Source organism: Bufo gargarizans, chromosome 6 (assembly GCF_014858855.1).
Source record: "Bufo gargarizans isolate SCDJY-AF-19 chromosome 6, ASM1485885v1, whole genome shotgun sequence".
In the NCBI taxonomy this organism is placed as follows: domain Eukaryota; kingdom Metazoa; phylum Chordata; class Amphibia; order Anura; family Bufonidae; genus Bufo; species Bufo gargarizans.
This window is the reverse complement of record NC_058085.1, coordinates 336,595,003-336,620,409: the sequence shown is the minus strand read 5'-3', so window position 1 is coordinate 336,620,409 and position 25,407 is coordinate 336,595,003.

The following is a 25,407-nucleotide window of genomic DNA, read 5'->3' as shown; positions in this document are numbered from 1 at the left end:
ATTACTGCTTGAAAACTCAAACTTCAAAGTCACAGAAAAGCCTTCCATGGCAATTGTATGTGACGTTATCTTGCTTGCAGATAAATGCCTCCAAAACTGTGTCCCCCGCCACCAAGTGATTTATAGCACAGATGCATGACCCTGATGGAAGTATTACTCTTATAGAAAAATGGGATTTATTTCTAGTCGTGTGATATACTCAGTGGAAAACATACAATGTACACTGACCAGACCTAATCATTTTAAAGAGCATCTCATGGTCCAGGAACAGATCGCTCAAGTGTGATAACCTAAGGCAGAATAGAGGAAGGAGCACCAGGGATCAGGTAGCAGATGACACATTATGTACAAGAAATGATGCAATATGCATTGCTCTTAAGAAAAAGGCTAGAGATGAGCGAATCGAATCCCACTAAGTAGAATTTGATCCGAAATTTAAGGATAAATTTGATTCGCCTCGAAACCAAGTTTCCCCGTGCTTCGTGTGAACGAATTGATTAAACCTGAAATAGTGTAAAAATAAAAATTCTTACTTACCTCCGCCATTTGCTCGCGATGGGCTGCCATTCGCCATCTTGATTGAAGATCTCGGGCGAAATCCCGTGTGTGGTGACGTATGATGTCACCACGCCGGCTTGCATGATGACATAAGCTCGCACCAGATCTTCAAGCAAGATGGTGGCGGCCCGGCCTGTCGCGAGGTAAGTTTGATTGATTTTTTTTTTTATGTTAATTTTACACAGTTTTTACACTCAGATGCTGCAATCATGTATGAACGTGGCATCTGAGGGGTACAATGACGGGGGTAGGCACTATCACAGCTCCCTGCCATTGCACCCGCTACTTACAAAAAATGCGTTTGTGACAAAATAATTTGTCACAAAGCTAATTTGTTTGTAAAATTTGGCGAATCAGCCGAATCGAACTTTTAAAAAAGACTATTTGTATGCCACACGGTTGTAAGAGAACATTTCAGAGTCCTCAACATCGAGTAGAGATGAGCGAAGTTTTGAAAAATTTGATTTGTCAGCTTCAAACTCAATTTGTTATAAATAGCTTCATCACCAATTGTATGGAGCGGGCGCAATGAAGGGGAACAACAACCCCTCAGATGATGCGTTAAACGCTGATCGCGGCATCTGAGACTCACATTCAGGTACTCAGGGGGTTAATCGGGGGTTAATTTTTTTTATAAATTATACTCACCTCATCTACTGGATCGTGGAGAGGCCATCTGCTCCCATCTTGATTGAAGAAAGCCCGCCAAAGGACCTGCAGCGAGCGTGATGATGTCACTGTGCGCAGCCAATGTAATCACGTGATGACGTGTTCACGCTCATCGCAGGTCCTTTGGCGGGCTTTCTTCAATCAAGATGGGAATAGACGGCTTCTCCATGAGGCCACCATTTTAGGAAAAATGTATTATTTACCACGAAGAGCAAGGAAATTTGGCTTTGTGGATAATCAAATTTTTCCTAAACTTCAGATCGAATTCCGCTTCAGATGCTTTGATTTGCTGAACACTATTTATGAGGATAAGCACTATGTTTGGTCCTGGACCTGAACCAAGTAATAGGTTCAATATCAATATAGAATAGATAGGTCCAGAAAACCTGGCTAGCCTTTATAATAAATTATCTGAGTATTGAAAACTAGAAGATACATGAGGGACCACAAGATATATAGACTTTTTGGCCTTTTGTTAATTAGTTATTCCCATCTCAGACATTGGGGGCCAGTCTAAATTTCCCAGTCCAATCATAATTATTACAAAGACTCCATCAGTTTGTACGCCACCAGGGAATGAAGTAACTTATGACTTGTGACTTTTTGCAAAACGTTGCAATGATAAATCTGGCAAAAAATGCAGCCCTGTCCAGAAAACATATGGTCGCCCAGGGGTGTAGCTATAGGGGGTGCAGAGGTAGCAGTCGCTACCGGGCCCAGGAACCTGAGGGGGTGCAAATACCCTTGTGCCGCATAAGAAGACACCAGTATTATAGAAAGTGCATGCAGGTCAAGTTACACCACTGGCTGGAGGGAAGGGGTTAGGTCAACAACTTGGCTAGGGGTGGGGCGTCTCAATTTTTGCCTCAGGCAGCATGAAGGCTATGTGCCTTTCTGCCCCTAGCCACAAAGTACTGAGGGAAGGGGGGCCCAAGCTGAACTCTTGCACCAGGGCCCATGAGCCTTTAGCTACACCACTGTGTAGTAGATGCAAGTAGATGCAAGCTGGTGGGCATGGCGCAAACCACACTAAAAATGGCTCAAATGCCTACTGCACCAGCAAAACAGGCAAAATCATCACTCCACCTTAGCACGGAGATAGGATCAGAGAAAGAGGATTGGGTCAGATTTCCATTACTCCCTGGTTCTACAATCTGGTTGTGAATTTAACGGGGTTCTCTCACGTCAGCAAATTGCATTTATCATGTAGACAAAGTGAATACAAGGCACTTACTAATGTATTGTGATTGTCCATATTGACTCCTTTTCTGGCTGGATTTATTTTTCCATCACGTTATACACTGCTCGTATCCAGGCATTAAGACCACCCTGCAATCCATCAGTGGTGGTCGTGCTTGCACACTATAGGAAAAAGCACTGGCTTCTCTGGCTGCTGGGACTGGGGGAGCGCACATAGGCATGCATGCACAGCAGCTCCCTTTCCGCCCACCTTCTATCTGCGCTTCAGCAGTGGCAACCCCTGGAAATAACCAGTGTATAATGTAATGGAAAAATGAATCAAGCCAGTTGGAGCATCTTTTCTAATAATTATTTGTTGTGCCATTCTTCTATTATTCCTACTTGACATTTCTGAATAAATTGGCAACAGCTTCCAGTGGAGCTGGTCGCTACCGGGCCCAGGAACCTGAGGGGGTGCAAAGACCCTTGTGCCGCATAAGAAGACACCAGTATTATAGAAAGTGCATGCAGGTCAAGTTACACTTCTGGCTGGAGGGAAGGGGTTAGGTCAACAATTTGGCTAGGGGTAGGGCGTCTCAATTTTTGCCTCAGGCAGCATGAAGGCTATGTGCCTTCCTGCCCCTAGCCACAAAGTACTGAGGGAAGCACTGATTGATTGGATAGTGTCAGACCATGTAGGAACACCTCCTTCCCAACTGGTAACATCCAGTTGGGATGTTACCAGTTGGGAAGGAGGTGTTCCTACATGGTCTGACACTATCCAATCAATCAGTGCTTCCAGTGTTAGAATGTGCAGGGACACCCCCCCCCAAAAAAAAATAAAAAATAAACAAAAAATAAATAAAAAGTAACACCCATTTGTATCTTTATTGCAGACTGTTGGCAATTCATTTCTAAACTTATAGTATGACTAATAGAGGACTGGCACAATATAGAATTATGTGAAAAGATAATTGTTATTTCTAGACTAGTTACTATAAGCGACATGTCATAAAAGGCAATAGGTCCCCTTTAGCAAGATCTACACATCCATAAAGCACTTGATTTGCTCGTCTGTATCTTCGCATGTTTAGTGCCTGTCTTAGCGCAAACAGATGCTTGGTTTGCACATTTCTTTAATAAAAGCATATGGTGATAACTGCAAACCAGGTAAACGGAAATTTTTAAGACTGCCTATCCCTGTAAACAAATCCATCTTATGACTTGATATAGCATTCAGCAAATGTCAACAGATTGCGATCGTATAGCACCAGCCGACTTGGCAGCAGCAGAAAGTAAAACTGTAAGTAACAGTAACCTCAGGACATCTTCCTATCAGACGTTTACCCATCAAATGACTTAATTGCTATACCATAAAATGTGTCTAAACTGTTTGCATCCAGCAAACAGCTGGGAATGTGCGTTCTCGTATTGCGGGAAAACATTACGTGCCGACAGTGCGCGGCAGATAATACCGTACACATGTCTCTTGGCGTAATGTCCCCGAAGATAACATTAAGATAATTGACTTCTATTATGTAAAACATTCAGGGCCGTATTTAACATTCAATTAAATGGGCTGTAAGGTTTCTTGCGTCGCTATAATGTCTCCTTCTGGCTAAGTAATACTTTGCGAATATGGTCGTCAACCTTTAGCAGTGCCATTTCGGTCCTCTGAAAAAAATGTGACTCTAATTGTAATGATAATGACTGATCTTGAAGGAGTAAAGGAGTAAAAAAAAAAAAAAAGAAGAAAAAATAATGGACTGTGTGAACAAGAAATAATATTTGAGAACTGGAAGGTCTATGTATATTTTCATGTTGAATTACAAAGTAACCAGGAAATGAATTTGTAACATTGTTGCAGTCTTAGAATTGGATGGGAGGAGTTGCTCGAAGCCAGGCTGTAATGATAGGGATCAAGGCATACATCTGTATAATGGAATGAGCTCCCTCAACGCAATCCGCTAGGACTCTATTGACATTAAGCTCCTCATACGAAACCTCCAATAATAAGATTCATACATGCTGAGTAGAGTAAATGGAACAGCGAAGCCAATCCATTCTTTAGTAAGATTGAGAAAAGCACTTTCCTTTGATACACATTCGCGTAGGAATTTCACATTAATCTTTAGACCCATCAAATTTGCCCATTGGGTACATTTGCAGCTACACAGACAATGAATGGGGGGGAAAAGATGATGAATACGTTTGGCGGATGAAGCCAGATCGAAAATTCCGCCATTTATTTTTATGTTCTATTGTGATAACTTTATGTAGCTGGAAGATAAAATGATCTTGTGGTTTACATTAATAATACAAAATCCATCATGCGTGTCCGGAAATATGGATTGAATTTGCATTATTGAGAGAGGCAATCATACTATGTGTGTTACACGGTATAGAGTATCAACTGCTGGCGCTGAAGGCTGGGTTTTGAGAGGTGAGTAATTATAGCTGTGAAAAAAGAATTTATGAGTCTCAGCCCTGGTGAAACAGCAGAGCACTTCATTAAAGTCAAGTGTAGCAATCTTCATGTGTGCCCAACCTCCCCCATCTACCATAACTTTATGGATTTTATTCTAAGGGGTTGTCCCATGAAAAATATTCTACAGTTTTTAAACCAGCACCTGGATCTAAATGCTTTTGTAATTGCATGTAATTAAAAATTTAGCATAGCTACTGAGCTATCCAATGAAATCTATCTGTATAGCGCCACCTGCTGTTTGTTTTTTTTCTTATTTCTTTGACCTGCTCACTGAGATGGTCGCACATGCTCAGGTCCATCCTTTAACTTCCTCCTGAGCTGTGATAGGGTGAGCTGAGACACGCCCCCTTAGCTGCAGCAGAAAAGACACTCCCCTGAGCTCTCAGCTTGATATAAATCTAGCCGAGCAGTGAAGGGGAAGACCTCTGGATCCATGTGAGGTACAGGGCTGGTTCTAGCTTTGTTAGAAAGAGATTGTCATGTACTATATGATGTCTGATTTTCATATTGTACATCAATCATGGCATAACCGCTTTAAACAAGATCATCAATATTAATAGGGTTTTTATGAAATGTTACATTGATGGCCTTTCCTTAAGATAAACAATCATTCCCAGAATGGTTAGGGTGACACCCCAACTCTTAGAACCCTAGTCCCCTACCAATGACATGAACAAGCTGGGATAGTATAGGATACAGTCCCAGACACAGCCATATAAGATACCGTGTGGATTGGTAAAGGTCTAGACAAAGGACCCCACTGATCATACATTACCAGCTATTAAATAACTCTTGAATAAATAACCCTCTACTTTTTTTTCCTTTAAAGGGATTACCCCATGATTACTGTAAAAAAATGAAACTGTGATATCATATAGCATGTGACAGTCTATTTCTAACAAAGCTAGATCCAGCCCTGTACCTCACATGGATCCAGAGATATCTTCATTAATTATGCCAGATTGATTTTAAGTTTACAGCTTAGGGGGCATGTGCTTCCATCTCAGTGAGCAGGACAGATAGATTAGAAATATAGCAAACAGCAGGTGGCGCTATACAGATATATTTTGGTGAATAATGCAGTGGCTATACAATTTTTTTTATTCCATGCCATTACTAAAGTATTCAGACCCAGGTGCTGGTTTGAAAAATGTTAACTATTTTCATAGGACAACCTCTTTAACTAGTAGGTCTTCATTCTACATCTTTCATATATTAGAAAAGTGGATTAATAATTCTTCGGTAATTTAGAAACTGGCATGAATGAGAACCAGAAAGAAGGCATCAACAGTATGAAGCGTCTGTAATTTTTAAATAAGACCTTTCCACCAATTTCGGTCTATTGTCACATATGCTGTCCACTCTCAACCCTTGGCCCACCATGACCACTTCTTACCGGCCACACTCTAACATGCTACCCGCGCCCAAATTATATTGAAAATACCTGTAGTGTTCAGGTTGCACCTCCCATTTGGCTGAACAAATAAAATTACTTTAAAATTATATACACCTTCTGCATATTCCGGACATCCCTGGTTTAGTGAATTTGGTGCCACATATAGCAATGTATTGAGCAGGTCCTTTGTATAGTTGCAGTAAGCCCAGGAGGAGCCAGAGAGGAGGATGGGAGATGGGAGTGGTAGCAGTTCTGGATGGAACAATCATAGTGGCTTTCCTCACACCATTGCTCCATGGGGCTGTGCAGTAAAAGGAGGGCACTATGGATCTGGGGCTCCTGCCTGATGGTAGTTAGGGTGTCCATGTAATGTTAAAGGAAATCTGTCACCAATTTTTTTTATCTGCTAGTTAAAACCAGATACAGTAGCTGTGCATATCCTTTTTTCTAATCTGATTTTATTTTCTGATTATATATATTTTTTATTCTATTTTCCTAATATGGGAGCGGCCATCTTGCCTAAACTGTTCTTAACAGTATTTACAAAGCATTCAAAAATGTAAATTGCTTTACTGCAGCCCCATGGCCCATAGACACAATGGTCAGGAGGGGACCTCATTGACTTCTATGGGAGAGTCTTCTAGGCATGCTCTGTTACCTGTGCAGAGGTCAGGAGGGAGTAGACAAGCTGTGATATCACCTATTGTAAATGGTGGATCCTGTTTTATCTATACACAGAGGTGATATCTCCCTATCATTACAGGCAGGTTTAGAAAAATATATATGTATAGTAGTCTGTATAGAATAAAACGTGGCACCAATTATTAGGCTTAGTGGCCATTGTGAAAACTGCAGGATTTTATGTTTTTGGTTTAAATATAGATAGTGATATGGAAAATTTAAAATAACATATTAAAAAATTCTTTAAAAATGTTAAACATATGTCTCTAATGACATGCTCCCTGTAAGTGTTTATATGGGTGCAAGGCAGGGATTGTACAGTGCAATGATCGGCGTATGGTGCAGGAGTCAATAACCAGGATAAAGTTAACAATATAAACGTCTCTCTTTGATGTAGTGCAAAATATACAGGATGAATCTCTCCCCAGATGATTTTGTATGGATTTTTGCAAGGATGGAAATTATCATACTCTTTCCTCTCTATCTTTCTCAAATCTCTTCCTGCAGAATCTATCCCTGGCAATCTCACTTTTGCAAGCCAGCATAATGTTGTGCCTGTAATTCGCAACTGAACCGTATAGGTTTTTTAAAGGTTTTATGACTGGCCAAGTGTGAAGGGTGTCTTAACAGTATTCCCCTCACTGTGGTAAAGTCTAAATTGCTAATGTAGCATGATACCTTACTGACTCCAACAGTCAGCCATGTAGATTCTAAGTTCTCCACTTTGTCTCTCTTTCTGTAGATCTTGCAGCGTCTCTGAAGCCTTCTGGGCCTAAGTAGAGGGAGCATGAGGCAACAGCTTTCTATCTCTGAACTCAGTCTATACACTCAGAAAAGTAAGGGTGGATCCAGCCATCACCTACTGTAGCTTCCTACAAGGGCTGAGCCCTGCATAGTGCATTTCTTTACTGATCTTTTTTTACCATACCACTCTAGTGCAACAATTAATGTCACTGGCTTTACCTACCATCCATTACCTCCTTGGCACCAGATACAGCACATTACACTGGTGGCACATATAACGCGTTACCTTGCTGTTGTTGCTTGTAGCGTATTAACACATTGGTGCCACAAATAGTGCATCACAGTACAAATTCAGTGACAGCATCCATTGATAATATACACCACAATGTGGACTCAGTGTGTACAGAAGACAACTTCATAAGTGTCTTCTTTCAAATACCAGCCTCTAGAGAGTGTGGATGGGTATATGCGCCTTATTCTGTGTTTGTGTCCGCTCTCATATAACTGTGGCTTCTCTGCATCCCATTGAGAACTGGTATTTTAACCTGCCCATGTATTAGCATGACATTTTTTTAATCAGATTTTCTGGGATTTGTGTGAGTGTGCTTAATGCCAGCTGCAATAATAGGTGCTAAATTCAGTCTCCAGAAAGAGCTTCAAGGAAGAGGCCCATCCCTCAGAACAAGGGGTGGCATAGGAGCTAAATATTGTCTTACTACCCTTTCTAATCAAGGCCTCCAGTGATGAAAAGAAACTGTCACCTGTGATTAAATATGCATCCTTTAATAATAAGAACTCTCTACTGACCCCACCATGTAATGATAATGAACTGACTATGCTGATCTGCCTCAGTCTACACAGGAAAGCTTAAAGTGAGTTGGATAAAACTAAATTTATCAGCATATTGTTTTTGTCTAGTGTAAAGACTGGGATATTTCCATATTTCTATATAGATAATAACAAACAAACACCCTTTAAGCATCATAAATAAAGAATATTATAAGTAGTGGAGGAGCAAGAAATGGAAATGGCAATCATTTCTTTCAAATATCCTCTGTATGTCATAGTTTTAAGAACAAGCATAGGTGAGAGATTTCCCCTAGAGCAAAAAAAAATATTATCATCCCAAGAAATTGTATTTGCAACTTCTTATGTAAATGAATGAATAATTTTCAGTAATTCCTGACATTCATATATAAGGCGGTTCTAGTGCCGCTCACATGATTCAGTTGACATAAACCAGCAGTAACATAAATAATGCAGATTCTTTGTAGCCAAAATCATTTACATAACCTCATATTACAATGATACTCTGTATGCTTCCAACAATGATATACAAGTTAGACAAAAAAAAACCACAGAAAAAACTAAGATAAAAACATCCTGCATGATATGATATACAAATGTGCGGATGTCCCTGGCCATATTATTGAAGAAAACCACAGAAATAAGATAATAATGCACTTAGTAAAGTAGATGCAAGCACTATATATGGACAAAGTCCTTACTCTGATATGAAAATATCTGAGACACTTAGTCAATATATTTTGATCAAAACACATCTAAGCCCGCCTACCGAACGCCAAGGTGGTCTCAGGTCAGGCGGGTCCTACGCTAAACATACCTAAGCCGTTGGGCTTCTATGTTCAGGAGCGCAGACGCCGCACATATGGTGTGCTGCTCCTAGTCACCTCCATGTGCATCAAGCAACCAATGGGAGGAGGAGCAAGCACAACCATATGTACCACCTAATCAAGGCGCTCTATTGGATAGGAAGGGAAAAAGTGCAGAGGAATGCTACTACCAAGATAAAATAGGTGCGCATTCACACTTGAAGGTGCCACTCCCTCAAGCAAATACTACATAGCCAAAAAAAATCCACAGAAAAAACTAAGATAAAAACATCCTGCACGATATGATATACAAATGTGCGGATGTCCCTGGCCATATTATTGAAGAAAACCACAGAAATAAGATAATAATGCACTTAGTAAAGTAGATGCAAGCACTATATATGGACAAAGTCCTCACTCTGATATGATAATATCTGAGACACTTAGTCAATATATTATGATCAAAACACATCTAAGCCCGCCTACCAAACGCCAAGGTGGTCTCAGGTCAGGCGGGTCCTACGCTAAACCTACCTAAGCCGTTGGGCTTCTATGTTCAGGAGCGCAGACGGCGCACACTTGCTTGAGGGAGTGGCACCTTCAAGTGTGAATGCGCACCTATTTTATCTTGGGAGTAGCATTCCTCTGCACTTTTGCCCTTCCTATCTAATAGAGCGCCTTGATTAGGTGGTACATATGGCTTTGCTTGCTCCTCCCATTTGTTGCTTGATGCACATGGAGGTGACTAGGAGCCGCACACCATATGTGCGGCGTCTGCGCTCCTGAACATAGAAGCCCAACGGCTTAGGTAGGTTTAGTGTAGGACCCGCCTGACCTGAGACCACCTTGGCGTTCGGTAGGCGGGCTTAGATGTGTTTTGATCAAAATATATTGACTAAGTGTCTCAGATATTATCATATCAGAGTGAGGACTTTGTCCATATATAGTCATTGCCTCTACTTTACTAAGTGCATTATTATCTCATTTCTGTGGTTTTCTTCAATGATATACAAGTGTCCCAAAAAATCCTACAGATGTTCACTAGTGTTGATAGAGCACCAAAGTGCTCTGGTGCATGATTAGAACACCTCGGGATGCTCGGGTGCTCGGCAAAATAGAAGTCAATGGGATAACCCTAGCATTAAACCAGGCACTACCTGCTCTGAACAGGGGAGGGTGTCTGGTTCACATGAAAAGGTAAGAAATTGATGGAAACACCACTGAAATGGTTCGGGAACACCGTGGTGAGGATGTCTGGATGCATCTTGGACTCGCAGGTTGCTGCTGGGAACGATGTTGTCCGAGTAGTGCGCCACTTTTACAGACAATAATACGCACAAAACCGAAGATAAAATCGATTTTAGAGGAAAAATTGTTAGGAAACATTCTTTCCTGTATATTGACTTGTATAGAAAGTGCAAGTGCTGCCAAAAATTACAAGGAAGAAGCACTCCGATACAACCTGTATATCACATAAAGGAGGGCCTCATTGACATTGTGGTACAATTGTTCAGGTAGTGGGACTCCTACACTCATAAAGCCTATGCACTAAGTTAAAGGGCTGCCAAAAATTACAAAGAACCGGAACTTTACACATAAAGGAGGGCATCATACATACCCTTGACAAATTGTGATTGAGAGCCTGCTGGTGACCCTCTAAAACATTAGGGGCGAGGGACTGCTGCTGATCTGACCCTCTAAAACATTAGGGATGAGGGTCTGCTGCTGAGCTGACCATCGAAAAAATTATGGTTGTGGGTCTGCTGGTGAGCTGACTCTCTAAAACATTAGGAGCGAGGGCCTGTTGCTGATCTGAACATGGAAAAAATTATGGGCGAGGGCCTGCTGCTGATCTGACCATCGAAAAAATTATGGTTGAGGGTCTGCTGCTGAGCTGACCATCGAACAAATTATGGTTATGGGCCTGCTGCTGAGCTGACCATGGAGAAAATTATGGTTGAGGGCCTGCTGCTGAGCTGACCATCGAAAAAATTATGGTAGAGGGCCTGCTGCTGAGCTGACCATCAAAACAATTATGATTGAGGGCCTACTGCTGACCCATCGAAAAAATTATGGTTGAGGACCTGCTGCTGAGCTGACCCTCTAAAACATTAGGAGCAAGGGCAGACTAATAAGCATGTTGATATGATGGAGGAGGATGAGAAAAGGAGGATTAAATCATATAGCCTTTTTTGTGGTGGAAAGGGTGCATGGGAATACAGTATATTCAAAACACCATAAAAGCCATATTTAAAGTGCCTTTATGTTCAGCCGCTTTCCTCTGGTGGAGTAGAGAAGTCAGGGGCAATCCAGGCCTTGTTCATTTTGATAAGAGTCAGCCTGTCAGCATTTTCAGTTTACAGTCGGATGCGCTTATCAGTTATTATTCCCCCGGCAGCACTAAATACCCGCTCTGACAAAACGCTGGCGGCAGGGCATGCTATCACCTCCAAGGCGTAGAGCGCCAGTTTGTGCCACGTGTCCAGCTTGGACACCCAATAGTTGTAAGGCACAGAGGGATCATTGAGGATGCTGACACGGTCTGCTACGTACTCCTTCACCATCTTCCAAAATCTTTCTCTCCTTGTGACACTAGGCCGCACATCAGGGTGAGGTTGCTGGCAGGGTGTCATAAAACTGTCCCAGGCCTTGGAGAGTGTTGCCCTGCCTCTGTTGTAACTGCTGTGTGTTCCCCTTGTCTAGCCTCCTTGGTTGCCCAAGGTACTATGTACCCTGCTGCCAGTGTAGTCAGCTGGAAATTTTTGGAGCAATTTTTCAACAAGGACCTTTTGGTATTGCACAATTTTGCTAGTTTGCTCCACCACAGGAATGAGAGATGAGAAGTTTTCTTTGTAGCGGGGGTCGAGTAGGGTGAACAATCAGTAATCGGTGTTGGCCAAAATGCATATAACGCGAGGGTCACAGGAAAGGCAGCATAACATAAAGTCAGCCATGTGTGCCAGAGTCCCAACAGACAAGACTTTGTTGTCGTCATCAAGAGGATCACACCCAATCTCCTCATCCTCTTCCTCCTCCTTGGTCTATCCATGCTAAACAGGTGGAATAAACCTGTTATGGGTACTAACCGTCTCCTGCTCCTCCTCATTATCATCCAATTTGCACTGAGAAGACGAACTGAGGGTGGTCTGGCTATCACCCTGTGTACTGTCTTCCCCCATTTCCACCTCTTTCTTATGCAAAGCGTCCGCATTCATTGTGAGCAGTGAGCATTTCAGTAGACACAGAAGTGGGATGGTGACGCTGATAATAGCGTTATCGCCGCTTACCATCTGTGTTGATTCCTCCAAGTTGCGTAAAACCTCACAGAGGTCAGACATCCATGCCCACTCCTTGCTTGTGAAGAGCGGAAGCTGACTGGAAATACGATGACCATGTTGCAGCTGGTATTCCACTACTGCCCTCTGATGCTCACAAAGCCTGGCCAACATGTGGAACGTGGAGTTCCAGCGCGTGCTCACGTCGCACAACAGTTGGTAAGCTGGCAATTGCAAGTGCTGATGCAGCACTGCCAGACCGGCGGCAGCTGTAGATGACTATCGGAAATGGGCACAGAAGAGGCGCACCTTTACCAGTAGCCAAGGCAAATTGGGGTAGATTTTGAGAAACCACTGAACCACTAAGTTGAACACGTGGGCTAGGCATGGTATGTGTGTGAGCTTGCTGAGCTCCAAAGCCACCACCAAGTTACGGCCATTATCAGACACAACCATGTCTGGTTGTAGGTTGAGTGGCGAGAGCCACAGCTCAGTCTGGTCCCTTATACCCTGCCACAGCTCTGCGTCAGTGTGCTGTTTGTCACCTAAACATATTAGTATAAGCAAGGCCTGTTGCCGCTTCCCCACTGCAATGCTACACTGCTTCCAGCTACTGACTGATGGTTGACTGGTGCTGCAAGATGACAATTAGGAGGTGGAAGTGGAGGAGGAGGTGGGTTGCAGACACTAATGTAGGTGGTGGCGGAGATTCTGATGGAAGTAGGGCCCGCAATCCTTGGCGTTGGTAGCACCTGTGCCATTCCAGGGTACAACTCGCTCCCGGACTCCACAACGTTAGGTTCACCCAGTGTTCCGTCAGGGAAATGTAGCGTCCCTGGCCACAAGCACTTGTCCATGTGTCAGTCATTTAAGTGGACCTTCCCAATAACTGCGCTGGTCAGGGCGCAGGTGATATTACGGGACGCATGATGGTGTAAGGCGGGGACGGTACACCAGACAAAATAGTGGCGGCTTGGGACTGAGTAACGAGAGACTGCTGCCGCCATCAGGCTTCGGAAAGCCTCAGTGTCCACAAGCCTAAATGGCAACATTTCCAGGGCCAGCAATTTGGAAAGGTGCGCATTTAGTGCTATGGCCTGTTGGTGGGTGGCTGGGTATTTGCACTTTCATTCAAAGACCTAGGGTATGGACTTCTGTACGCTGCGCTGGGACACGGAAGTTGATGTGTTAGCTGATAATGCTTGTAAAAGTCCAGGGGCCGGGCCTGCGTCTTGGACAGGGGATTGGCCAGCACGTAACACAGGAGTGGTGGGACCCGCAGACACTGATTGTGGACCCAGGCGTTCGGCCCTCTTATTAGGGTGCTATGATGCCATGTGGCGGATCATGCTGGTGGTAGTGAGGTTGCTAGTGTTCACGCCCCTGCACAGGTTGCAAATGACAATTCTTTTATCGTCCGCACTTTCATCAAAAAAGCAAGGCAAGGGAGATTTCCGCAAGGGGTGCTCCGGGGAACAGTTGCGGGCCTGTTAGGTGTGGCCCGCCTTCTCCCTTTGGCCACCCCACTGCCTTTTCCAGCCTGTTGCGGTGCTACGGATCCCTACCTCTCTGTACTGCTGTCCTCGCTCGGCTTGCCACCTTCCCAGGTTGGGTCAGTGATTTCATCTTCCACCATCTCCTTTTCCACTTCCTCTGGTCATCCTCTTGACTTGTTAACCTAACAACAACCTTAGTTATTGACAACTGTGTCTCATCCTCATCATCAACCTCTTGAGACACTGATTGTTATTGACTTATTGGCAACTGTGTCTCATCATCATCATCATCCACGTTGTAAAAAACTAATTGCCGTTTCCCCACCGCCATCTTCTTCTGACTGTGGATGCTCAAGAGTTTGGGAATCAGGGCACAAGATCTCCTCATGTCCCTCTTCAAGCGGGCTTGGCGAGAGGCCCAAATTAAGGAATGGCACTCAAAAGAGCTCTTCGGAATATCCAAGTGTGGCATCACTTGTTTGAAAAGACTCTCCATAGTGGGAGGAAGGAGGATCAAGGCAAAGACTCTGTTGACCAGACTCTTGGCTACTGAGACTGGACTTTGTGGAAGACAGGGTGGTGCTTAACTGACTGAAAGCATTATCTGCTGCAATCCAACTGACCACCTGGTCGCACTGGTCTGACTTCGAGAGTGGTGTCCTGTGCCACCCTGCAAACTGGGACATGAAGCTAGATATCGTGGATGCGTGTGTTTCTTGTGCTCTGCCACCAGGCACAGTCTCACCGCATCCACGGCCTCTGCGTGCACCATCAGCAGCACGGCCACTTTTCCGTTCCTTACAGCTCGCCTTCTACATATTAAATGGTATATATGCTTGCAAGTATATCACATGTACAGTAGCGCAGTTTTTTTAAAGTGTATGCGCAAATAAATTACAGTCAATATCACAAATATTTGGGATGCGGAAACGTTATACAGGAGAGTTACCACAGGTAATGGTGCTGCTGTCACCAGCGGCTAAGAAATAATTACAGTCAATGTCACTGATATTTGGGATGCGGAAACGCTATACATGAGAGGTACCACAGGTAATGGCGCTGCTTTTAAAGCAGCTAAGAAAAAAATTACAGTCAATGTCACTGATATTTGGGATGCGGAAACGTTATACAGGAGAGGTACCACAGGTAATGGTGCTGCTGTCAACAGCGGCTAAGAAAAGATTACAGTCAATGTCACAGATATTTGGGATGCACAAACGTTATACAGGAGATGTAGTGCAGTTAATGTCATTGTCCACAGCATTTATGGAAAAAGTACACTGGATGTCACAGATATTTTTAGTATGCGCACACGTTAAACAGAAGAGGTAGCACAGGTAATGTAACTGTCCACAGCAGACACCATCTGCGGAAAAAGTACACTGGATGTCACAGATATTTTTAGGCTGCACACACGTTAAACAGGAGATGTAACGAAGATAATGTCGCTGTCTGCAGCGGCCAAACAATTGCAAGCAAAAATATATATTGCTGCCAGACACAATAATAGTCCTTAAAAGGACTTTTGGGTCTCTAACACCAACCTTGCCTAACGAAAAAAAAAAATTCAATTCCCTACACTCTGTCCCTTGTACAGCACAGCTCTCCCTGATTAAGACTGAGCTGAACCACATGTCATCGGGTGCTTTATAGCACTTGATGACGCGTTCCAGCCAGCCAATCACTGTTAACTATTTTTTTCTCACTTATTTGATATGGATAGTTGTGGCCAGGCTTTCCTACTCACCCTAGATAAAAATTCACTTTTCTGAGCTAGTTCAGTTTCTAAATATCCTGCCCAAGTCCGGCTTCCTGCACCTAAAGCACTAGTTCTGTCAGGATTTTCTTTTTCTTTCAAAAATATAGATGGTTGGAATGATAAACTCATTTTTAAAGTTAGAGACTCCCTAAAAATCATATTAATTCAAATGAGTAAGCAGGAATTTATATCAGTGCAACAAATGATAACACCTGATAATAAGGCACAGATTACACAATGTCCCATGTTGGAAACCCCAAATGATCAGTCATTATATGAGTGGGAACCCAATAGCAAGTGTTCCTATAACATTTTTTAACTTTTTTTTGCCAGCCGCTATTCCTGCTAATTGACTTTGGTTATGTCGGTTTTATTAAGCAGCACTTAATGAGTTCCTTTCACGTTCTGCTACGGTGTTTGCCTGTGAGTCTACATATTATAGACTACTGTCTGAATGTCAGTGAATAGAAGATTCTAAAGGGTTTTTTCACTCATTTCCAGACCTGTCAGACTGGCAGGACCTGCGTTGGTGATGATACTTACCTGATCCCAGCTTCTTCGCTCCCCTGCCTCCACTGCTTGTCTCAGGTCCCTCCATGTAAACGTTCGATTTGATGCATCCAATCATTGGCTGCTTCTCCCCTTGCATCATGTCAAATAGTCACGTGAAGCAAGAGGAGCACATCATAGCTACGGCCAGTGATTGGCTGCAGTGGCATCAAACCAAATGTTTACATGAAGGGACCCAAGACAAGTAGCCTAGGTTGGGGAGCAAACAAGCCAGGACCCAGGGTCAGAGATCAGGTATGTATGATCACCAAAGTGGGTCTCACCAGTCTGAGACGCCTGGAAATTAGTTTAAAAAAAACTTTAAAGAAGTTTAAAATACCAAAGAGAATATATCTTCAGAAAGCGACATGTTTTTCTTTTAGTTTTTGGTGACCTTTTTTTTTTAAATGACTACATCCACCTTAAAACTGACTATGTAAAACCCGGGAACTATTCCTGTTTGTAAACTGGTCAATTGAGAACATACAATCAGCTATGTAGACTGGGAAACAGTAAGCAGAATTATCTCAATGTCATTAGCGGGCAAGACATTAATTTATAATGGCTCTGCTGTACTTATGCTTGCCCTCTACCTATAATAAAACATTAGTCCATAATACATGGATAATGTACTGTAGTTGTCCATCTAGAAATGTATGCGCATACATTTTCCTTTAGAGCCACCTATAACTAGCCTTGTAACATGGCTAGAAAGCAAGCTAAAGAGAATACAGGATGCTCCTAATGTACTAACCTTTGTGTAGTAATGATGCAGAAGTATGTGCACATTCACCTTGTTGTTTTGTGTTATGTCGGTGGCCCATGGCATCTCCCACACAGCTCCCCTCACCTAACTCCTGCTGCTCTTAACTCTTATGGTGCTGACCCGCTAGCTCTCCTCTTCCCTCCAGCAGTGGGTCTGGCCACTGGAGTTCCATGTGTCCCTCTCTCTTTGCGGCCTGCACTCCTGGGCTAGGCCTCTCCAGTTTGCCCCTTCTGACTCTTAAAGGGCCAGAGCACCCTAATTCTTCTTCATCCTAAGGCTGACTGTCTCTGGGAACTTAAGGCACCTCCCTCTATGGTTGGGTGCCTGAGCAATAGGTATATTAGCTATATTATCCTGCTAGATCCTGCTAATGTGCGCTGTTTCTGTCTGCCCGTGTACTGACTGCTGTCTAAATTTTGGATTCTGACTCTCTGCTGCCTGAACCAACCATACCCTGAATACCATACACCATATTGGCTGTCTGCCATAGACCTGTTTCATGGATTTGCACATACTCTACCTGCCCCGATCTCAGCCTATCCCTGACTACAGTTTTACTTGATCCCTTGGTGTCTCTGACCCCTAAGACAGCTGTGAACAACACAGGAACTACTCCAAGAGGTAGCGGTTTGGTGGCTCCCCTGCAGTGAGGTCCAGATCCCTGTATAGGGGTTAAAGGATCGAAACCAGGGAACTGCCAAGATAATGATCTTAAGATAAAGGTAAACATTCTGTGTGTAAAGATGTTTGCATTAATGTGTGACACAACAGATCAATCTTTATAAGGGAACATTTGGGCTCTCAAGATAGGTCACCACGATTATAGGCAAAGGGCAATAGATGGTGCTACTTCTAGAACACCAAGAGCACCAGTTTACAGCAACAGCCAGAAAAAGCCCAAAAAGCACCACAAAACACGGTGAGCATTATTTTATGCCATCTACCCTTACCCTACAGACACAAAAGAAGAGCACCTTTTCTCCATGATTTTTACTTCTTATCCACAGTACTCAGTCCATCTTAACAACCACAAAAGGTTCAATTAGTCTAGTACTAGAAAATAGAAACATACTAGGGATACCCAAGGATAATTGCCTGTATCTTCCCAAGGAGGATAATGCCTTCCAAGAGCTAAGAGTCTTAAAAGTTAAATACATTTTTATCTACAGGAACTCATTAGTCGAGGTATCTAAGGCTAAATAATGTCAAGAGAATTATTTTCTCTTTTCTCTCTCGACATATCACTGTTGATGTTTTCCAGAAACTCCTAACAATTTTTCCTCTAAAATCGAGAAACTGTAGTCTTCAGGAACAAAAAAAAGCTTCCCTACAAATAAATACTATCTAGTCATGATGAATACTATATCACTAGTTTTGGCATAGGCAAAGGATATGCCTGTGCAATTACACTTGGTGACATGTTTTATAGCACAGGCATATATAAAATGGTGCCACTGGACCATTTCAGTGCTTAATGTTGAGAATACTACATCTCCAGGTTAACATGAGAGTACATGTGTCACAGAGGTTAATACAACTGAAGCCGAGCATAGCTGGTGATCAGGAAACATGATTAGAAGACTATAGGGAGAGGCCCAGTTATCTTCTAGGACAATCATGGATGTTATTATATAACATGTCACAGTAGATTGAATAATAGGAGGATTTCAAGAAGATAGTCAAGGAGATACTATAAAAAGAACAAGATAGTTATGAGCAGTAAAGGTCTTCATTATCTACTCAAACCACAGAATCCAGATGATAAACAAGGCATATCCCCAAGGACGAGCTTGTAGAAATAACCAAAGAAGGTTATCATTACATTGATCTGAGTGAGCAAACATGTACGGTAAATGCCCAACATGGTTCAGTATTTAAAGCAACTAATCGACATTGAGACTGGATGTAAGAGATTATTTAAAGGTTATGCACCATTAGAGCAGATGGCTGTCATAGACAAGACCACCATCTATGATCTAGTCTATGATTAGTGTTGAGCGAATCTAAGTCAAAGTGACTTCCATCAGAATTACAGGAACAATAAAAAAATGGTGGTAAAAACAAAAAGAATACAATTAACTCATCCATTTGCACGCAAAGAGGCCATTGCAGCCATCTTGATTGAAGATACCACGCAAAATCTCGCACACGGTGACGTATGATGTCACCACACCATCCAGCTTGATGTCAAGTCACTGTACAAGATAGATAGCCATGACGGCCTCTACGCGATCAAGTGGATAAGGTGAGTATTTATTTATTTATTTACCTTATTTTAAATATTAGCCTTGGATGCCGTGATCATTGATGAACGCGGTATTTGGGGGATTCAATGATGGGGGACGGAGATATCGCAGTTCCCCGTCATTAAGCCCACTACTTATAAAGAAATGAGCTTTGTGACTAAGTAATTTATCACGAAACAAACTTCTTTGTGAAATTCGGTGAAGTAGCTGAATCAAATTTTCCATAACTTCGCTCATCTCTATCTATGACTATTCAACTACATTTTTGAGAGTTAAGTAAAATTTACTTAGTCTCAATATTTATTCCAGCCAATAAAATACACCTAATTCCCTCAATCGTCTTTCTGATTTTTGATTACAAAATTACATAAACAAAAACGCCTCAAAGTTGAATAAAGAAATGTACACAAAACATGGCCCCTGACAAAGGCCGCTCACCAGCACTTATTTTCGTTAAATCTGTCCCTGACCCAATTACCCTAACATAGACATGTAATAGTAATATATCAAATTTATTGGTATATCACGACAAACACATATAAACACGACAAGGGGGGGGGGCGTGGCCAACTGCCGTAATGGCCGGACGCATCTGAGCGAAGCTCCGGCTCCCGCCAACTATCCTGAGCCATCCTGATGCCCACATTTGCTGAAGTTTGCCCCAATCAGCTTACTTACACCAGCAGCAAGCGCTTGATCTTTATTATGAGCCCCAGCAAGGCACAGATGGCGGCGGAGCGACTGAAGGAGTTCGCCAGGCAGGACTCCCAACATGGCGCCGCGGCTCCTTCTCCGACTCGTGCAACCAGCACCAGAAGCCAGTCTTCGCAACAGCCGCTTACTGAGGCGGAGACAGAACCTGAATTCACCCTGCAAACCTCCCACCAGCAACTTATGGCGGCTATTACTGGATGCCAGGTATCCCTGACGGGGAAGATAGATGAGGTGAGGGTGGATTTGGGCCTACTGCGCCAGGATGTGCAGCAGCTGCGTGAGCGGGTCCGAGTGACTGAGACCAGGGTATCAGACCTGGAGGACTTAACCAACCCCTTACCAGCAAGGATCACTGCGGTGGAGGCATCTGTGGAGCTATTCCGCCAAAAATGTGATGATCTTGAGAACCGCGCGCGGCGCAATAACGTGCGCATTATTGGCATGCCTGAGCGAGCTGAGGGCCCAGACCCGGCAGCTTTCCTGGAGGGATGGTTTAAAGAGATATTCCCCAATGCTGCTTTTTCATCTGCATATACGGTGGAACGGGCACATCGGGTGCCTGCCAGACCACTGCCTCCTGGTGCCCCCCCAAGACCTCTGCTAGCTCGCATGTTAAACTGGCGGGACAGGGATCTAATTTTGGCGCAAGCCAGGGTCGCACAGAAGATATCACTAGGCTCTGCGAACATTTCTTTGTATCCGGATTTCTCTGCTGACCTTCAGAAGAAACGTGCTACCTTTGTCTCTATCAAAAGACGCCTCCGGGAGATGAACCTCAAGTATTCCATGGCGTATCCTGCTCGCCTGAGAGTGGTAGATGGCGACAAGTCACTTTTCTTCTCCAATCCTGCTGAAGCGGAGGACTGGTTATCTGGGAGACACCGACGTTCCCCTCCCAGGTGAAGCGGCTTATTTCTGAAGCTTTGCATGGATATGCCTGAGGGGGATGAAGAAGCTGCCGTGAGGACTGCATTTTGTTTAACCTCTATTTCTTTCCGTGACTTTTGATTTATCCTTTTCCCTATGCCTTTGTTCTTCAGCATTGATACAAGTCTGAGCTGGGTAATGTAATGCCTTATGTTGCTAGTTAGCCTCCGGGCCATTGAGGGTTAATTGCGGGCAGCTCCTCATGCGATGTATTCATGTAACCAGGCAAATTTCACTCCATATGGGGGGAGTCAGCTACTCCACCTGCATCGGGTTTTATATATACACCGTGCAGGTCCCCCAAACACATGGCCACTTGTTCATATGGATGTGATTATGTTCACCCCCTGTTGGGGTGGTTTAGTGTATTTACAATGTTTTACGCTATTTCTGCAATGTCTAACAAGCAAGATGTGAGAGTTATGCACAGTGAACATTATTCTCGCCATGGTGGACCCCAGGAAAGGGGTGATTATCCTTATGTCATTTACTGGTATTTACCATGGCGGGTTTAAGAGTGATGTCCTGGAATGTCAGAGGTTTGGGTGGACCTAGGAAACGAATGGCCGTGTTTGCCCATATTCGCAGTTTCGCGCCGCATATTCTGGGATTGCAGGAGACGCACCTCACCATAGACACTGGAGGGAGAGTTAGGAAACCGTGGGCTCAATGGGTGGAAAGTGCGTATGGTAACTCGTATTCTAAAGGGGTGTCATTATTGATCCACAGGGCGGTCAGGTGGGAGCCCCATCACACTACTGTTGACCCCGAGGGGAAGTATGTTTTTGTATATGCCCACATTAATGGTATGCCTTTTGTGATTCTGAATATGTACAACCCCCCCCCTGCCAATCTTTCTTTGTTGCAGGCTGCGGCAGGATTTGCAGCACAATTCCCGTCAGCCGGGATACTAGGCATGGGGGATCTCAACCTGGTCCTGGACGATTTGAAAGACAGGTTTCGCAATCCGTCCGGTGACTCCTGTAGGCGGACTTCGGGTAAAACTGCCCTGGCACGCCTGCTGGAGGAACTTGGGTGGATAGACATATGGCGGGAAAGGTACCCTGACAGGATTGAATTTTCTTGCTTTACTCCCTCTAGAGGAGCATTATCTAGGATTGACTACCTCCTGGGCACCCCTGGCACCTTCATGGCTACTCGAGAGGTACGGTACGGGTCCCAGGGTCCATCTGACCATGCACCTATAACGGCCGCCATTACTGATCCCTATTCCGCTGACCGAGTACCCAAACAGCGTATACATCCGTTTTGGCTATCGTTAATGTCCCTAAATGATAGGGTACCTGACCAGTTGCATTCATTCCTTGCTGTTAACTCAGTTGACACTCGACCGGCTCTGCTTTGGGAGACTTTGAAAGCCTTCCTGCGTGGCTGCCTAAAGTCTTCCATCTCTTACATTAAGAAATTCACTCGCAGAAAGGAGGAGGACTTGGACATGCAGTGCAGGAATGCGGAATCCGCATATGTCTCAGACCCCACTGAGGTGAACAGGAGGGACTGGATGCTGAAGGGTAGACAGTACATGAATCATTTGCAGGAAAAAAGTGACCGCAAACTGCTCTTCATGAAGCAACAGACCTTTGAACAGGGCAGCAGAGTGGGCAAGGTGTTGGCACAGGTAGTGAGGAGGAATAACATGTCTCCGCCGATACTACGCATTAGGGACAGGGACGGGGAGGTGGTGTCTGAGCCTGCGAGTATTCTGGACCGGTTCAAAGATTTCTACCAGGACCTGTATTGCTCTCATGCTCAGTATACCATTCAGGCACTAGAGGACTACCTGCAGGAGGTTTCTCACCCACAGTTGTCTGACTTAGATAGGGATCTGCTGGACGGGGAAATCACTCTGGAGGAGGTAGAGGAGGCGATCTCGGGACTTAATTTAGGCAAAGCCCCTGGACCGGACGGGATCCCATTGGAGGTGTATTCTAAATATAAGGACATTCTGGCGCCGCAGCTTCTGCGCATGTATAAGGCGTCCTTGGATACTGACGGTCTTCCAGAATCGCTGTACGAGGCCTCTATTGTAGTCTTGTTGAAACCTGACAAGGATCCGACGGAGTGTGGGTCGTACCGCCCTATATCGTTATTAAATATAGATTATAAAATCCTCACTAAATTATTAGCAAACAGGTTGAACAGAGTGATTTCATCCATTATACATGAAAATCAATCTGGCTTTATCCCTGGTAGATCTACCTCTAGCAACATACGCAGGGCGCAGGTTATTGCTCAGCTGGGTTGGGCGGACCGGAGACAGTGGGCATTGGCCGCGCTGGACACGGCCAAGGCGTTTGACTCTGTAGAATGGCCTTATTTGAAGCATGTCCTTAAATGTTTTGGTTTTGGTCCCGTGTTTATTAGGTGGGTCAATATCATCTATGACTCCCCATCCGCAAATATTATGATCAATGGATCTCTATCGTCAACTTTTAAGCTATACAGAGGAACCAGGCAGGGATGCCCCTTATCGCCCCTTTTATTTGCGATAGCTATTGAGCATTTAGCATTACGAATCAGGCAAGATAGCATTTTTAAGGGCATAGCTATGGGGAATAGGGAAGACAGACTAGGTCTATATGCTGATGACCTCATTTTGTACATGGACTCAGCTGAGGTTACTTTGCCCAGAGCAATCACATTGATTGAACAGTTTGGGGTCTTCTCTGGTCTATGCATAAACTGGGCGAAATCGGCCATCATGCCGTTGTGGGCCTCAGAGTGGCCACCAGTATATCACAATTTGATGGTCGTTGATAAATTCAAATACTTAGGAGTAAATATCACTAAGGATCCAGCCACCTCACACGATCTGAATACGAGTCCCCTGGTGTCACACTTCGTAGATAAATTTAAGTCTTGGAATACCTTACCGTTGTCCATCATGGGACGCATAAATCTAATCAAAATGGTACTCCAGCCCAAGGCTTTGTATTTATTGGAACATGCATGCGTACCCATACCACGTAAATTCTTTGATAAACTCCATTCCCTTATGGCGGCATTTATATGGGGTAAGAATAGACGAAAATTAGCTGTGAGGTCCCTACAGAGGAGTTGGGATGAGGGCGGTGCGGCCCTGCCGGATCTGTTTTTGTATTTCCTTGCCGGCCAGTTGCGATACTTGGTGTCATGGGTGACCCAGGATGTGCTTCCTAGCTCAGAATATTACTTACAGGAGTATTTGCACCTCTCCACTCTATGGCCGGTTTTAGAGGGCCTGACATCTCTATCAGGTTCACTTCTACCAATTCACAAGCTGGCGCATCAGGTGTGGAGGGCTGCAAAGATGCAGCAATACAGTGATCTACCAGATGATATGCCACTATGGAACAATCCATTATTTCCACATTTGTTGCAGTGTGAAGGAGAGAGGATATGGAGAGGGTACGGTATCTGCTGTTTGAAAGATCTTTATGAGAACGGCATCCTGTTTTCCTTCACTCAGTTACAAACCAAAGCGGGAGTCTTACGGCCACATTTCTTCAGGTACCTACAGCTGAGACATGCCCTTCAGGCCCAGATCCGAGTTCTTAAGAAACGGGTATCTTTATATCCACTTATTGGGGTCTTTAGGACACAAGGACCGAGGGGACTGATATCCGCTTTATACACGCATTTGCTTAACCTTAAAATCTCAGCTTCTCCATTGGGGGCGGAATGTAAATGGAGAGGGAATATACCCACGTTGACGGATGGGGAATGGAGCGAGGCCCTTGTAGCCCCTGTGACTGTGTCCCCATCTCTTACTAACAGATTGATACAAGTATTTATTTTGCATAGGTGTTATCTCACCCCTACTAGGCTATATAAAATGGGGAGAAGATCACACACCGGATGCCATAGATGTGCTCAGTTGGGCGCGGATTTTTGGCACCTGGTGTGGGACTGTAGCTACATCCAATCATTTTGGAGAGGGGTAGTGGAGCTTATTTCTTCCCTGATCCCGGATTCTTTGGAGGCTTGTCCAAAGATATGCGTTTTGGGAATAATAGAGGAGGACTCAAGACCGCATTACACACTCACCTTTATTAGGGAGGCCCTATTCTTAGCAAGGAAAGCTATTGCTCTTAGGTGGATGGCGGACAGGCCCCCTACAATCAGTCAATGGAAGACCCTTGTCAACAACATAATTCCCTTTGAGAAGATTATGTATTCCCGTAGAGGATGCCCCCAGAAGCACCAAAAGATATGGGGACCCTGGTGTGATTCTCCTTTGACTGCCTCGACAGCTCATCTGCACTCCATAGTCTAACTTTATTTTATTTTCATTTTCTTCATTATGGTCATTGACTGCTACAATAATTCGAATTAAGGTTCACGGTA